Genomic DNA, 13,437 nt, shown 5'->3' with positions numbered 1-13,437 from the left:
GTGGCCCTCGGGGCTGCCCCTCACTGCCCGCTGGGTTCTGCCTCTCTGCTGCCTTCGGGTCGGGGCTGCTGCTTCCCTGGAGCCATGGCCAGCAGCAGGATGTGGCCTTTTCACTGCTGTTTTCTTTTGGCTTCCACATTGGTCTCTTGTGTTTCTTGTATTTGGGTTAGACTTTATATCTCATGTAATTTGATGCCAGTCCTGTTGTCTCTGCATTGGCATCCATGTCCCAGCAGGCAGCAGCAGGCACTGTGCAGTCCTCTGTCACAGCTGGCCTCCCTGCTAGCACCAAACAAAAACCAAACAGTAACAAAAGGGGCTGTTCAGGGCAAACCAAGAAGCCTGGATGCCTCTTCCAATGCTACTGTCTGGAATAGAGAGAAGGGGTTCCTCCTTGCTCTTCTGTTTTCTGGGCCTCTTCATGGAGTAAAGAACACAGGCTGAAAATCCCAGGGTGATCTGTGAGGGATCAAGGACTGCACCAAGAGCTCTCTTTATGGTGGCACTTGCCAAAGTAGACAACTGGATTCATCTGCATGGGACTACACCCCTGTAGCGGGGCTGATGGCCGATGCAGGCCTGGAGAGGAATCTGGAGCTGCCAGGAGAAGTCAGAAGATCTGCAGGAACAAGGTGTTCAGTGGGCAGTGATTAGAACCTCATAAAATGAGTGATCATCCAAAAAAGGTTTTGGTAAAGGAAAAGGCGAATTTGAGGAGACAATGGGCTAAAGCAGGGCTCTGCAATGCCAGAAGTGGTGGTGAAGAGTCATCAGGCAAAGGCCCATAAGACTGCAGAGTAACTGAGGATAAGCATTTTGAAGTGCTGTGGGCAAGGTCTGGTGCAGCACTTGCCTGCCCTTTGTGCCCTTAGAGACACCCGATTGTCCTGCCCAGCACTGTCCTATGCTGCTGAGCCATCAGGGCAGATGGAGAGGGGCTCAGCAGCAGAGATCCCCATGGAGTTGGGTCTGCTGCCCCCCCGAGCAGCATTCCCGGGGGTCCCAGGGCACCACAGTCCCTGGCTCTGCACAGCAGCACTGCCAGCTCTACCTCAGGATCTCCTGTCACAGCAGGAGGAATGTGACTGTGGCAGGGACTGTGAGGTCACTTCTGCCTCTGCAGTGGATAGGGCAGCAGCAGGAACGTGTCATGGAAAGGGACTGTGAGGTCACTTCTGTCTGTAGCTGACAGGTCAGCCTTGCCTTCTCCCTGGGATCTGTACTTTTGGGCTGACATCTGCCAGTGGCCCTGGAAGGCAAGCAGAAGGCACCTGGTTGGCATGCTGACTGTGGGATCCCCTCTTCCTCCATACCCAGGAGGACCCAGACAGAAAGAAGGCCCCCATATGGGTTGTCCTGTCCCTTCTGCTTGAGTCCATGACTGGAGAGCAGGAGGCACAAAGCTTGGCTGTGTGTAGCCAAGAAACTGCAAGGCCAGCAGCAGGCCCATGGCTTGGAAGATGCTGCTGAGGTGACATGTGCCTGGTTGGCTGCCAGGCTGCAAGGAGCCTGATGGGTTGGGATGCCTTTTAGGAATGGTTCCATCCTGACGGAGCTTCCATTAGTAGTAGGAAAGAGCAGGAGAGAAAGACTTCCAGGGAGTGTACCTTGGAAGTTATGCATTGGCCATGAGGAAGAAGAAATGTCCCTCAAAGGGCTGAGCCATGGTGTCAGAGGTGACCCTCTGATCAGACCATGGCTTTGTGTTTCAGGGAACAGCTGGTGAGGGTTGACGATACATGGGTGAAATCAAGGGATGAGAGCAAGGTGGTGAACTGAGAAGGGGGTTCTGCAGACTCCAGGAAATAGGGCAAAGTGTGGGACAGCATAGGACAGCCTGCAGAGGAGAAGGCAGAAGGTGCTGGCGTGTTTCTTCATTAAAATGAAGAAACTCCTAACATCTCTTCCATAGTTTTCTTCTAACCTTCACGCCTTGTGCAGCTAATTGCAGAACTTGCATGGTGTATTTAAAAAGGAAGATTTCCAAAAGCACCTAATACAAATTTTTTCTGTTTTTAAAGGCTGAATTTTGCTGCATTTCAGTTTTGAGCATCATTCTTCTATTGCTGTTCATCCAGGGTGACTTCTTTGGAGACCTCTATCAGGAGGAAAAGCAAAGTCTGGAGGTCTGACACCTCCACTGCCAGCAGTGGTCTTTGTCCCTGTAACTGTAGCCCAGCCCAGCACATGAAACCCTTTCTAAGAAAAGTCAGGTGTTCTTTGGGAACAAAATAAATAATAAAATATATTAAAATAAATAAAAATAAAATAAAATAAAATAAAATAAAATAAAATAAAATAAAATAAAATAATTGAAATAACCATTGGAATCTGAGAAATTCTGCTTGAATATTAGTAAACACCTGGACATCCATGGTCTCTCATGGGTCTTCTGTGGAAAACTCTGGAAGAAAAGTAAAGAAAATATTTCTTCAAGTGGCTGTAGTTGTACCCACGAGCTAGGCCTCTTTTGGGAAATTGTCCCCTTCCAGTCACAGAAACATAAACTGAGTAATGTGAAAAGACCTGCCCAGTCAATAGAGTAGGGCAAAGTCATGCTTCCTGTGCTATAGATGCAAAAGGCAAAAAGAATTGCATTTTGCCTTACACTGCTCAAGGATGTGTAACCCAGGTCATGCAACTTTGCCTCAGTACTGACAAGTCCATCACTAAACCATGCTACTAAGTTCTACAACTACACCTTGGCTCTCCAGTCAATGAACTAGCTCATGGATGGCAATCAGGGAGTCCCGGTTAGCATGGTAAGGAGGAGCTGGAGGTTAGCATGACAGGAGGACCTGGAAGCCATCGTGCGGCAGGCAGGCTACGACTTGGTTGCCATCACGGAGACGTGGTGGGACCAGTCTCATGACTGGAGTGCTGCAATGACTGGCTATAAGCTCTTCAGAAGGGACAGGCAGCACAGAAGGGGTGGTGGTGTGGCTCTCTATATTAGAGAGTCTTTCGATGTTGTAGAACTCGAGGCTAGGAATGACAAGGTCGAGTCCTTTTGGGTTAGGATCAGCAGGGACAACAAGGCTAGTGTCCTGGTCGGGGTCTGTTATAGATCGCCAAACCAGGATGAGGAGACGGATGAGGAGTTCTACAGACAGCTGACAGAAGTTGCAAAATCTTCAGCTCTTGTTCTCATGGGGGACTTCAACTTCCCTGACATATCCTGAAAGCACAACACAGCCCTGAGAAAGCAATCTAGGAGGTTTCTGGAGAGCGTGGAAGATAGCTTCCTGACGCAGCTGGTTAGTGAACCTACCAGGTGTGGTGCCCCGCTAGACCTTCTCTTCACAAACAGAGAAGGACTGGTGGAGGATGTGATTGTCGGGAGCTGTCTTGGGCAGAGTGACCACGAAATGGTGGAGTTCTCTATTCTTGGCAAGGCCAGGAAGGGGACCAGTAAAACCACTGTATTGGACTTCCGGAGGACTGACTTTGTGCTGCTGAGGACACTGGTTGGTGGAGTCCCTTGGGAGGCGGTTCTGAAGGGCAGAGGAGTCCAGGAAGGCTGGGTGCTCTTCAAGAGGGAAATCTTAATGGCGCAGGAACGGTCTGTCCCCACGTGCCCAAAGACGAGCTGGCGGGGAAGAAGACCAGCCTGGCTGAACAGAGAATTGTGGCTTGAGCTTAGGAGAAAAAAGAGGGTTTATAATCTTTGGAAAAGTGGGCAGGCCACTAGGGACGACTTTAAGGATGTTGCGAGGCTGTGCAGGGACAAAATTTGAAAGGCCAAAGCTCATCTGGAGCTCAATCTGGCTACTGCCGTTAAAGATAACAAAAAATGTTTTTATAAATACATCAACACAAAAAGGAGGACTAAGGAGAATCTCCATCCTTTACTGGATGCGGGGGAAAACTTAGTGACAAGAGATAAGGAAAAGGCGGAGGTGCTCAATGCCTTCTTCGCCTCAGTCTTTAGCAGCAATACCGGTTGTTCTCTGGATACCCAGTACCCTGATCTGGTGGAAGGGGATGGGGAGCAGGATGTGGCCCTCATTATCCATGAAGAACTGGTTGGTGACCTGCTACGGCACTTGGATGTGCACAAGTCGATGGAACCGGATGGGATCCAGCCAAGGGTACTGAGAGAACTGGCAGAGGAGCTGGCCAAGCCACTTACCATCATTTATCAGCAGTCCTGGCTATCGGGGGAGGTCCCAGTTGACTGGTGGCTAGCAAACGTGACGCCCATCTACAAGAAGGGCCGGAGGACAGACCCAGGAAACTACAGGCCTGTCAGTTTGACCTCAGTGCCAGGAAAGCTCATGGAGAAGATTCTCTTGAGAGTCATCACGCAGCACTTGCATGGCAAGCAGGCGATCAGGCCCAGTCAGCATGGGTTTATGAAAGGCAGGTCCTGCTTGACGAACCTGATCTCCTTCTATGACAAAGTGATGCGCTGGGTGGATGAGGGCAAGGCTGTGGATGTGGTCTACCTTGACTTCAGCAAGGCTTTTGACACCATTTCCCACAGCACTCTCCTCAAGAAACTGGCTGCTCTTGGCTTGGACTGGCACACACTTCGTTGGGTTAGAAACTGGCTGGATAGCCAGGCCCAAAGAGTCGTGGTAAATGGAGTCAAGTCCAGTTGGAGGCCAGTCACTAGTGGCGTCCCCCAGGGCTCGGTGCTGGGGCCGGTCCTCTTTAATATCTTCATCAATGATCTGGATGAGGGCATTGAGTGCACCCTCAGTAAGTTTGCAGATGACACCAAGTTAGGTGCGTGTGTCGATCTGCTCAAGGGTAGGAAAGCTCTGCAGGAGGATCTGGATAGGCTGCACCGATGGGCTGAGGTCAACTGCGTGAAGTTCAACAAGGCCAGGTGCTGGGTCCTCCACCTGGGAAACAATAACCCCAAGCAGAGCTACAGGCTGGGAGAGGAGTGGTTGGAGAGCTGCCTGGCGGAGAAGGACCTGGGAGTGATGGTGGATAGTCGGCTGAATATGAGCCAGAGGTGTGCTCAGGTGGCCAAGAAGGCCAACGGCATCCTGGCTTGTATCAGGAACAGTGTGACCAGCAGGGCTAGGGAGGTGATCGTCCCCCTGTACTCGGCTCTGGTGAGGCCGCACCTCGAGTACTGTGTTCAGTTTTGGGCCCCTCACTACAAGAAGGACATTGAGGTGCTTGGGAGAGTCCAGAGAAGGGTGACGAAGCTGGTGAGGGGCCTGGAGAACAAGTCCTATGAGGAGCAGCTGAGGGAGCTGAGCTTGTTCAGCCTGGAGAAAAGGAGGCTCAGGGATGACCTTATTGCTCTCTACAGATACCTTAAAGGAGGCTGTAGAGAGGTGGGGATTGGTCTGTTCTCCCACGTGCCTGGTGACAGGACGAGGGGGAATGGGCTTAAGTTGCGCCAGGGGAGTTTTAGGTTGGATCTTAGGAAGAACTTCTTTACCGAAAGGGTTGTTAGGCATTGGAACAGGCTGCCCAGGGAAGTGGTGGAGTCACCATCCCTGGAGGTCTTTAAAAGACGTTTAGATGTAGACCTTAGGGTTATGGTTTAGTGGGGACTGTTAGTGTTAGGTCAGAGGTTGGACTCAATGATCTTGAGTTCTCTTCCAACCTAGAAATTCTGTGATTCTGTGATTCTGTGATATGATGCTGTCTCAGGTGTGCCGCCATGGTAGCCATTGGCACCTGCTGTTCTTCAACCCTCAGCAAACCCACAACTGAAGGATTCTGTGGAAGGCCAAGCAAGGTAGACAACTGTTTACTGTCCCCAGTCTCCAAGGCAGTGATGCCAAAGCCCCACCAGTGGTGCCCTCTGGAACTTTGAAGTACCCTCTTGTAATAAATGACTAAGTCCCAGATAGAATTACAATCAAAGTTTACAAATTTTTAAGCAAATAGAGGTAAGCAAACAGCACTGGGTGCGCCAGGAGTCTCTGCTCCACCAAGATGCACACCAGTTACATCAAGCAGCTGGTTTTTATGCTCCTAGGCTAATACATATTCATTACTACTTCTAGTAAAGGCAGGGTTACTATAATTAGTTCCCAGAATCCGAACCCTCCCACTGGCACGAGTATCAGTCTCCAGTGGTCCCTCTGGGGGGTCTCTCATGCTGAAGGCTCATAGTCTTCCTCCCAGGCTTTTTTCTTTTCCTTCCCCTTTGTCCATCTTGGCCGGATGTCAGAGACTTGTGCAGAGTCCCATGCAAGCTTTCTCTTTCAGTTGTCCTTCAGCTTTCCCCTTCTCCTTAATCTCTTGGCCAGATACAGAGACTAGAGACTAGTCCCATGCAATAGTCAAAATAGTTAGCAGTTATTCTGACCCCCCCCCCCCCAGATATCAGAAACTCAAGGTTTACCCTTCAAGCCCTCTATTGACACGAATTGCTGAAACATTCCTTACACTCTCCTGAAGCAGTCTATTCCGAGGATGAACATAGCCTCCAGGCCAGTCCCAATGGGGTGTTTTTGCCATTCCTCCCCAGTTAGACTCACTTCAGCCTCCAAGACAGTTAACTCTTGGGATCCCCCTGTCACTCCAGAAATATAGGTGGGTTCTACCTCTTTAAGTCTTGATGGCGTTAGGGTACACTGTGCACCGGTGTCCAGTAGAGCCTGATACATTTGTGGGTTTGATGTGCCAGGCCATTAAATGTACACAGTCCAGTAAACCCAATTGTCCCTTTCCTCCCTGCATCCCCCTGGCTGGAAGCAAGACCCCTCTAGTCCTGCTCATAGTATTCATTACTGTGTCTGGTAGACGGCCCACTGGAAACATGTCCCACTATGGCACTGTCACCCCATGTGGCAGGGGAGAAGGCGATGACAGCCAAGGGGCACATCTGGGTGTGGAAGGTGGGGCCCAGCAGAGACAAGGAGTCAAGACAGTGGTGTGGGCAACACCAGGAGAAGCAGCCCAAGGGGTGGTGCTGCTGGTGAGGACAAATTTGTGCCAGCAGCCTGAGTGGGCAGCAACTGTGCGCTGGTGAGGGGAGGCCAGGAAGCGCATGCCAAGAGCGCTCCTGCCAGCAGAGACAAGGCCGGGGCCGGGGCTGAGGCCAAGGGGAGAGGCAGGCCCAGGGCAGGGGGCTGCAAGGGCCATGCTGAGCTCCCTGCCCCAGAAGCAACCGCACTGGCCCTCAGCAGATGTGCTGGCTGGCACGCATGGGGAGGTGCTGGCGTGCATCAGAGAGCAGCAAGGAGGGCGCTGGAGAGGGCCGGGGCAAGGCGGGCAGCAGATCCCCATGCAGGGGCTGGCTGGCCCTGGATGCTCCATGAGTGCGTTGCAGGTCCTGGCAGGCTGCGGTGAGGGGGCAAATGCCCTGGGCCCCCTTTCTGCTTTGACCAGGCCAGCAAGGGCCCAGAGCAGCTTCCTCTCCCCTGCCCCTCCAGCTCTGGGCTCCCTTCACGCAGTCCTGGCTCTGCAGCACCAAGCCCTGCTGGGAGCCCTCCCCTGCATGCTCCCACCACTCCCTGACGCTGCTGTTGCCCTTTGCCGGCCAATGCCCAGCCCAGCCCAGCAGCCCAGGCTGGGCTGGCCCCAGGGCAGTGCCCACTGCAGGCTGCTGCAGGGCTCTGGGCATGGCCACCACAGCCCCAGCCCCTCGCAAGGCACCTCAGCTGCTGGGACAAAAGCGGCTCTGGGCCTCCCCAGCAGTCCCCAGGCTGGGGCCAGCCATGGCTCAGGCGATGGAGGTCCATGAAGCTGCAGGAGCCCTGGTCTCTTACCTGGGAGATCCCTAGCACAGAGTATCTGTGTCCCACAGGGCCAGCACAAGAGGCCTGGCCCAGGCACAGAGCAGCTCCAGATTCCAGTCTGTGAAGCTCTAGATTGCCCCACTGAGTAGTGATGGGCAGCCCCAATAGCCAGCTGAGCTATTCCTAAATGTGACAGCAGTGCTTTTGGCCTTGAGCCCCTTCTCCATTGGGAGAATGAGATGGGATCTGAGAGCTGTGAATATCTAATGGCTTCTTTATTGTCTTTATCTACACTGGAAGATTGGTTCTTGAAGTACCGTAGATGACTAGGTCAAAATAAAAATCAATATGTAGGAGGATAAGAAGAAATTCCCTTAAATTAAAATAATACTATCACACGTTAAAAAATAAAAATTAAAAAATTAAAAAAAATCAGAAAATATTTTGTGAGATATTCGCTCAGTATTTTTAGGCTGGTGAGCATATTAATGATGCTTAAGAAGTATGTATGAAAGTAATTTCCTGAGAGCATTTTTCAGTTCCTGGTTCCTCATGCTGTAGATTATAGGATTCACTGCTGGAGGCATCACTACGTACAAAAATGCCACCGCCAGGTCTAGGGATGGGGAAGAGACGGAAGGAGGCTTCAGGTAGGCAAACAAACCAGTGCTGACAGTCATAGAGACAACAGCCAGGTGAGGGAGGCACGTGGAAAAGGCTTTGTGCTGGCCTGGCTCAGAGGGCATCCTCATCACCGCTCTAAAGATCAGCATATAGGACACCACAATGTAAACAAAACAACCAAAAACTAAAGAAACACTAAAGACAAGTGCCCCAACTTCCCTGAGGTAGGCATCTGAGCAGGAGAGCTTGAGGATCTGGGGGATTTCACAGAAGAACTGGTCCACAGCATTGCCTTGGCAGAGGGGCAGGGAAAATGTGTTGGCCATGTGCAGGACAGCGTTGAGAAAGCCACTGCCCCAGGCAGCTGCTGCCATCTGGGCACAAGCTCTGCTGCCCAGGAGGCTCCCATAATGCAGGGGCTTGCAGATGGCAACGTAGTGGTCGTAGGCCATGACAGTGAGAAGGGAATACTCTGCATCAAAACAGAAGACTATGAAAAGGACTTGTGCAGCACAGCCTTGATAGGAGATGGCCCTGGTGTCCCAGAGGGCATTGGCTGTTGCTTTGGGCAGAGTGGTGGAGATGCAGCCCAGGTCGAGGCGGACGAGGTTGAGGAGGAAGAAGTACATGGGGGTGTGGAGGCGGTGGTCGCAGGCTACAGCGGTGAGGATGAGGCCGTTGCCCAGGAGGGCAGCCATGTAGATGTCCAAGAAGAGCGCAAAGTGCAGGAGCTGCAGCTCCTGCTTGTTTGCAAATGCCAGCAGGAGGAACTCACTCACGGTGCTGACGTTGGGCATTTGCTGACATTAAACACAGCTGTCTGTTGAAGAGGATAAGGCAGAACAAGTTAGTACACACTTCTCTGAGGGAGACTTATTACAAGCCTTAGAGCACCCCCAGCCCGAGCATTTGTTTGCAGGAGAACCTTTCTGCAGCTTTCTTGCTTGAGCTCCAGCTGGTGCTGGCTGACAGTGGCACTGGGAGCAGAGGCTGCTGTGGGCTCCAGAGGAGTCCTTCCTGCTGTGCTGCAGGATGGAAGCAGGAAGATGGGAGAAACTCAAGTGCCGTCCACTTGTCACATCCATGAGCTTTTCAGTGTTGTTGTCAACAACCCAATGCAGAGCAGAGCTGCAGGTATTTTATTTTATTTTTTTTTGCCCCCCCCCCTTTTTTTTTTTTTAATTTAGCTTTCAATAACACTTCTAATGCTTATGACAGGTGTTGGATGCTTGAACTCCCTTACATTACCTGTGCACTCCCAGAGAAATCCTGTGGGTGCCAGGAGGCAAAGGGACCGTGCCTTGGTGAAGACTGACCAGTGCAGCTCTGTCACTTTTGTCATTCCTCTGAGCTACAGGACCATCCCACTCTGGTGTTTCCCTGAGGAAAAAAAAAATAAAAATAAAAATAAAAAAAATTAGATGGCTGCTAATTGAGGAGAGCCACAGCAAGCCAGAAGGAGCTTGAGAGCTTCTCCTCGTCTGAGCTCTGCCTGCTCTGCTGGCCATGCCTGCCCCACAGCCCATGGGATGCAGGGGGAGAGGAAGCCAGGGAGGGACTGCTCAAGGAGAAGGCATCTGCACTGCAGGGCATGGCCACGAGGTGCCCGAATCCCCCCTTCCACAGCATTTCTAGCAACAGCTCCTTCTGGCCACCTGCCCCTCTCTCTGCTGCCTGCAGCTGTTCCTGCCGGGAGCTTCTGATCTGCGACCACCTCTTCTTTCCCCCTGCCCATGCTCACAGACCCCATCCCATGCGGCTGTGCTCAGCGCTGCCCTGCAGCACCCTGCCACCAACAGGACCCTGCCAAGGGGCACCTCCATGGCTGCAGGAGCTATGGGGTAGCTGACAGAGAGCCTGGCATGGGCAGCCACGGCAGGGTGTTCTGGGCTGACTGGGGGCACCTGGCTTAGGGCACTCCAAGAGGCTTCTGCCAGACGTCCTCACCTCTCAGTGCAATCCAGCAGGACTCTCAAAGCCTACTGCATTGCCCACTGCCCTCCCAGAAACAAGACCCAGCAGGAGACCCTTCCAGGACCTGCAGCTGCATGGCCTTGCAGCCAGACACTTACCTCGTCAAGGGCTGTGCAGATTTCTCCTGCGGTCAGCGCTCAGCATCCTCCCTCTCCCAACTGCCTCCAAGCCCTCTCTCCTTCTCTCCTCTCCTCTTGCCAGCTGTGGTCAGAGCTCCCAGCCCTGCTGCACTTTGCAGAGGAGCTGCTCTTGGGCAGAGCTGTCTCTCTGCACCAGGGCCTCTTGCCAGGAGCTCTCTCTGTCCCAGGAGCCCAGCCCAGCTCAGCAACCCAAGGCATTGTAATTACTCCTCTGGGGGCTTTGATGATGAGCCCACAGACCTCAAGTACTAAGAGACAATTGAAGACATCTCTTCAGAAGTCCATGTCAGATGTATATTTCCTGGAGTGTCCCCCTGATGGCCAGCACTGACACAGCTCCCCCTTGGAGCTCGTTAGAGTAGAACATTGGAGGCAGTGAGGACAAGGAGACAAAGACAGTGTGAAGGTGACACTGAGGTGTAGACAAAGTGGATGCATTTCACCAAGCACAAGGGCCAAACCTTGACACCCTGCCTCTGGGAGAGAGAACCTTTCCCTTTACACCTTGCTCAGGGCTCTTCCTGGGGCAGTAGGAGATGGGGATGTGCATTGCCAAGTTCAGGAGAATGGTACAACCCCTTCCTGGTTCATGGGTAGGGGCAAGGAGGCAATGAGGCCCTGGTGCTCTCTCCTCGTAGGTCTCACTGGCAGAGACAACAGCCATAGCCATAGACACAAAGACCTGGGTCCTGTTGGGACTTTCAGCCTTTCCATAGCCCTAGCTCCTCTCCAAATCAGGATATTGTAGGGACTCCCATGTACCTCTTTACCGGCTAGCTGTAGACACTTGTCCATGTGGTGTCACACTGGATGTGAGCTGAGTCTGACAATCCAGATCTTCTTGGTGGCTATGCTCCTCATAAGGCAGCTCTGTAGGAAGCTGGCCTGGTTCCTGGTGAGCAGGCACTAATGCTCGTATGGCATCCCTCGTGGTGCCCTGGGCACTGCTCACTCAGCACAGTCCCAGTCTGCCCTGATGTGTGGGGTTCCTCTTCCTCCAGTGCAGGACTGGGCTCTTCTCCTTCTCAATGTCAAGAAGTTTGTATAGGGAAAATCCTGCAGTTCTCAAGGTTCCTCTGGACAGATGCCACATTCTGTCAGCTGTTAATATCTGCAGGGAGATGTCTCATTCTAATTGTGCTCTCACAAGATAACAGTATCAGCAGTTGTAGGAGAGTGTGAACAGTAGAGGAGTAACTAGTTGAATGGAGCTGCAGAACAGGCTCACAGAAGGGTAGAGGATGGAAGGTTGCCCAGTTCCACTTTTTCTGTGCTTCTCATGTATGCTGTCATTTTCTCTGAAGCCCTATCATTTTCTCTGGAGTCCTAAATGTTGTTAGGCTGGGCAAAGAAAAAAAATTAGAATGGCCAAAACCCAGCTGGAGCTCAATATGTCTATTACCGTTAAAGACAATAAAAATGGTTTTTGTTTGTTTGTTCATTTGAATTAAAAGAGATGATGAAAAGGCTGAGGTACTCAGTGCATTCTTTACCTCAGTGTTTTGCAGCAAGACCAGTTGTTACCCTGATACTCTGCCCCTGAGCTGGTAGATAAGGACTTCGAACAGAATGAAGCTCTCATAATCCATGAGGAAATGGTTAGAGAACTGCTACTCCACCCAGATATGCAGACGTATAGGGGGCTAGATGGGATCCACCCATTGGTACTGAGGGAGCTGGCTGAAGTACTCACCAAGCCATTTTCCATCATTTTTCAGCAGTCCTGGCTATCAGGGGAGGTCCCTGTCAACTGTCAACTAGCAAATATGATGGATATCTACAAGAAGAGACAGAAGGATGATCCGAGACCTACAGGCCTGTCAGTCTGACCTCTGAGCCAGGGAAACTCATGGAGCAGATTATCTTGAGTACCATCACACAACAGGACAACCAGCTAATCAGGCCCTTTGATAAGCCCAGTTGAGTTTATCAAAGCAGGACCTGCTTGACAAATCAGATCTAAATCTATGAGAAGGTGATGTGCTCAGTGGACAAGGGAAAGGCTGTGGATGTGGTCTACCTAAACTTCAATAAGGCTTTTGAAACCATTTCCCACAGCATTCTTCCAGAGGACCTGGCTGCTTAAGGCCTGGAAAGAATTACGTTTCATTGGGTTAAAAACTGGCTGTGTGGCTGGGTCCAAAGATTTGTGGTGAATGGATATAAATGTACCTGCAGGTGAGAGCAAGGCCGGTTTACAGACTTGTGCCAGGTCTATAAACCAAAGGTAAACCAAGGAAAGCATGGCCTGATAAAGCAAAACAAAGCAAGGCCAGGGAAGGCAAAGCACAGGAAGGCAAAGCAGAGCAAAGGAAAGTAGTACCAGGAAATGCAAAGCAGTGCTGGTAAAGAGAAAGAAAAGAAATATTAATGAGAAAAAAATAAAAACAAACAAACAATCAAAAAATAAATAAAACCACAACAAAGCGAAAAAGTTCAAGGTAAGGCAAATCAGAGCAGGGTTAAGAGAAGCTAAGCAGAGCAGAGAAGGAAAAGCAAAGCAATGCCAGGAATACAAAGCTAGGCAAAGGAAAACATGGCCAGGCAAGGCAAAGCAGAACAAAAGAAAGTAGCAAAAGGAAAAGCAAAGCAATGCCAGGAATACAAAGTAAAGCAAAACAAAGGTAAGCATGGCCTGAAAATGGAAGTGAGAGCAGGAGCAGGTGAGGCAAAAGAGAGCAAGGCAAAGGTAAAAAAAGGCAAGCGTGGCCCCGTAAAGCAAAACAAAGCACGGCCAGGGAAGGCAAAGCTGAGCAAAGGAAAGTAGCACCAGGAAAAGCAAAGCATAACCAGGGAGGACAAAGCAAACAAAGGAAAGCAAAGCACTTTGAGGCAAGGCAAAGCACAGCACGGGTAGGAAAAGCAAAGCAGTGCCAGGTCTATAAAGCAAAGCTAAACCAAGGAAAGCATGGCCTGATAAAGCAAAACAAAGCAAGGCCAGGGAAGGCAAAGCAGAGCAAGGAAAAGCAAAGCAAAGGAAAGTAGCACAAGGAAATGCAAAGTATTTTCAGGAGAGAAAGAGCAAAACACTCTGAGGCAAA

The sequence above is a fragment of the Aythya ferina genome (assembly GCF_964211825.1).
Source record: "Aythya ferina genome assembly, contig: HAP1_SCAFFOLD_104, whole genome shotgun sequence".
In the NCBI taxonomy this organism is placed as follows: Eukaryota; Metazoa; Chordata; class Aves; order Anseriformes; family Anatidae; genus Aythya; species Aythya ferina.
This window is presented reverse-complemented; position numbering follows the sequence as displayed.